The 4,013-nt window shown below is 48.6% G+C and overlaps 1 pseudogene; it reads left to right on the forward strand.

Moving 5' to 3' along the window:
• The first annotated feature begins 1,278 nt into the window (after window positions 1–1,278).
• Window positions 1,279–2,512, forward strand: LOC144367301 (olfactory receptor 2T1-like; annotated as a pseudogene).
• Window positions 2,513–4,013: the final 1,501 nt, after the last annotated feature.

Consider the following 4,013-nt stretch of genomic DNA (forward strand, 5'->3'; position numbering starts at 1 on the left):
GCAGACCAAAGAGCCAATAGGTGTGGAGATCCTTCAGCTCAGCTTGGCACAGGGTGATTTCACAATGGTGTCAATACTGTTCAGTGGTGTGCTTCTGTGCCACTGACTCTGAGGCTCACAGATTTGGAGTGTTTAGAGGAGCCGTGGATTAGTTTGGTCAAATTAACTCAGTTCAGAAAAATATCTATCATGCATTCAGCCTTAAAATAAATGGAAGACCATTCTTTACTTTCATAAAGTTTGTAGGGATTTCTTTGTTTTTCTTCATCAAAACCTGAAATTACAAGAGACACACTAAGTTTTTCCTAACCAAGAAATACTTAAAATTTTAAAATTTCCAAAAGTGCATGTGCTTTATAGCCTAATATGTATTTCCTTGTGTTTTTACTCTGAATCATTCTTGATAGCACTAATTGCTAATTCTCAGGCTTCTCAATCCTAATATCAATTCCTCATTATCCTGAAATTAACATTAACATTTCTGTCTTAAAAATAAACAAAGAAAAGTTAGCAATAGTCTCCTATAGTGGATGATCCTTTTGCATCTGAATTTGCAAGAGTGATTCACATTCTCCCATTCACTTATCCCACACAATTTGCCCACAACATGGGTGAACTGACACTAAGTGTATTCTCAAGATGGAACCTTTGACTCCTGTGACCCTCAAGATGTAGCCTGTGACTCCTTGACCCTCAACATGTAGCCTGTGACTCCTGTGACCCTCAACATGTAGCCTGTGACTCCTGTGACCCTCAAAATGTAGGTTGTGACTCCCGTGACTTTCAAGATGTACACTATAACTCCTGGACTGAGTGGGAGATTACCACCCATGTGGCTGAATGGCAGACAGACAACTCACAGGCAGATAAAGATGATTTGAAGATGATGGTTATGCTGACCATGACTGAGGGGCGTTTAACAACAGTCCCAGTTGATCTGTATTAACATGAGCTCACACTCATGTGTACACACACACACACACACACACACACACACATACACACACAGAGGGAGCGACAACCATGGTACACTCAGTTGCTGCAGAGCATAGGTTACATCTTTACTGTTACAAGTATTATCGTCATATAGTAGTATCTGCTGACATCTTGTCCAATATAGTTAATGAATTATGGCTTAATAATGATCAAATTTACTAAAAATCAGTATAGATTAATATTCAGATACAGATTAGTTGTTGCTTATCAGTTCTGAACTATTAAGAAAGCCATTTTAGACTGTTTCTTCCATCTCTTAGAAGTCTGATGCTTGACTTCTAATCCGAATGTTCTTGTTTTAATTCCCTGAGAAATGCCACCCTTCTACCTGGAAGACATTTGGCTACTCCCACCACTGCAGCCTCAATAGCAGGGGACAACGTGTCCTTCGCGGACTTCACCCTCGGGGGGCTGTTCGGCACCGAGGAAACTGGGGGCCTTGTCTTCGCGGTCATCTGTGTCGTCTTCTTCACGGCTCTGACGGCCAACCGGGTCATGGTCGTGCTGATCCGCGCTGATGCGCGCCTGTACACGCCCATGTACTTCCTGCTCAGCCACCTGTCACTCATCGACATGCTGTGCATCTCCACCATCGTGCCCAAGATGCTGGTGGACTACCTGCGGGGCCAGAAGACCATCTCCTTCGCGAGCTGCACGGCGCAGCACTTCCTCTACCTGACGCTGGTGGGCGCCGAGTTCTTCCTGCTGGGCCTCATGGCCTACGACCGCTATGTGGCCATCTGCAGCCCGCTGCGCTACCCGGTGCTCATGAGCCGCCGCGTCTGCTGGCTGATCCTCGCGGGCTCCTGGCTGGGGGGCTCGCTGGACGGCTTCCTGCTCACGCCCATCACCATGAGCTTCCGCTTCTGCGGCTCCCGGGAGATCGACCACTTCTTCTGCGAGGCGCCCGCGGTGCTGAGGCTGGCGTGCACCGGACACAGCGCTCTATGAGACGGTGATGTACGCGTGCTGCGTGCTGATGCTGCTGACGCCGTCCTCGGTGGTGGTCGCCTCCTACGCGTGGATCCTGGCCGCTGTCCCGCATGAGCTCGGCCGAGGGGAGGAGGAAGGCCTTCCCCACCTGCTCTTCCCACATGATCGTGGTGACCTTGTTCTACCGGGGCCGCCATGTACACCTACATGGTGCCGCAGGCTTGCCACCAGCCAGCGCAGGACAAAGTCTTCTCCGTCTTCTACACGATCCTCACGCCCATGCTGAACCCGCTCATCTACAGCCTGAGGAACAAGGACGTGGCCTGCGCTCTGCAGAGGGCCCTGCGGAGACTCAGGAGACTCCGGGGCTCTCAAGGAGTGTCCCGAGAGGCCTTCTGACAGCCGGCTCTGGTCGTGCAGATGACAATGGGAACCCTGGCTTAGTGGCCGAAAGCAGCTAACTTGAAAGTGTGTCCCCTGTACTTCCCTCTCTCAGCTCTTTTTCTGTTCTTACATCTCCTTTTTGCCCTACTCAGTTCACATGTACGCAAAAATAAATACCTAGTGGTTTCCAGAAACAAAAGTTGGAAAATTTCCCCTGGGGTTTTACCTTCTGGAGGTATTTTAAGTCATATGTAATCGTCAATGGCATGGGCAGTAGTGAGCGAGTGCACTGCCTGTAATCCCAGCAACTACAGAGGCTAAGGCTGGAGGATGGAAAGTTCCAGGACTTAGAGAGCCCCTAAACAGCTTCGTGAGACCCTGTCTCAAAATGAAAAAAATAAAAAAGGGCTAGAGAGTGGCTCAGTGGTTAAGTGGCCCTGGCTTTAGTCCCTGGTACTAATAAATAAAGGGAATACAAGAGGGAAGATGGTTCTTTGGGATTTAGGACACTCGGGTGTAAGTCTAGCTCACTGTTGAAAGAGAAGAGGAACATCATCTTCTGAGAACCTTCCGGGCTCATTCATAGGTGGTAAGAAGAGCCACTGGGCAGTTTCCTCCAGTGGTCATTGTCTGCACCACAATTACTAGGTGCTCATTATTTCCTGTAAAAATTCAGCATTTAATTTTTGTTTGTAGCACATGAGTGAAAATGATCTGATAAGTTACAGCTGATGTATGAAAGTAAAGGGCACTGCCCAGAGGGCACATGAACACACTGTGGGAGGGGTCTCAAAACATTGGAGAAACATGCAAACCTGGGATGGGGAGATAGCAAATCACATTTCAAGTACATTAAGTGATCGCCAGTTAACCTGCCCAGGTGATAGAGGTCAGCTGAGTTCCTCTCCATCCCCCACTGATGCTGCAATTGAGGACAGAAGGCCTGTGGCAGGGACTGGGAAATGGCTCAGTGGTGGGGTGCTCGCCTAGTATACCTGGGTTCCCTTTCAGCACCTCCTGAAAAACATGTGGCAGGCCATGAGAAGTGCATCATGTGCCTATACAAAGAGTTCACTCTGGGGGAAAAGGGGTGACTTTGCTCAGTTTCCAGTGTCCAGGTGGAAATGCTGTCATAAGAACTTAACCAAGGGCATAGCTAGAAGCACACTGGTCAGGCTCTCTGTGAAAGGTAACGATTCACATGCCTGTCAGTTCATCATTCTCTAAGCTCTGCATTGATACCTCTGGTTACTGGAGAAATGCCAAGGGGAGTATAGAGAGCAAGGTTTATTTCAAGGACAGAAACAGACTTCTCCCTGGAGGGAGAAGGGGGATATAGATGGTATCCAAAGAAGTGGGAGTGTCCTGCCCCTTTGTACATCTTAGATTTTCTCTGCTCTCGTGCCTTCCTTCCTCCTTATCTCTCACCAGCCTGTCTATGACCAGTGTCCAGGGTGAGCCAAATGATGAGGGCCAGTTGGGCAAGGGGAGGGCCAAATGGTGGAATGATCTAGCATTAAGGTAACAGCCAACTCTTAGGATTCCCTGCAAGGAACAGCCACTCCTGGGACAGGTTACCTTGGCAACAGGTTGGAGCAGGAACAGAGGGAAGGGCCTTGGAAAGAGGAGGGGGAAAAGGCAGCATTTGATTCACTTTCCAACTAGCCCCAACTTTCCTGATCGAACCCAATTATTTATTA

The sequence above is a fragment of the Ictidomys tridecemlineatus genome, chromosome 1, assembly GCF_052094955.1.
Source record: "Ictidomys tridecemlineatus isolate mIctTri1 chromosome 1, mIctTri1.hap1, whole genome shotgun sequence".
NCBI classification, from domain to species: Eukaryota; Metazoa; Chordata; class Mammalia; order Rodentia; family Sciuridae; genus Ictidomys; species Ictidomys tridecemlineatus.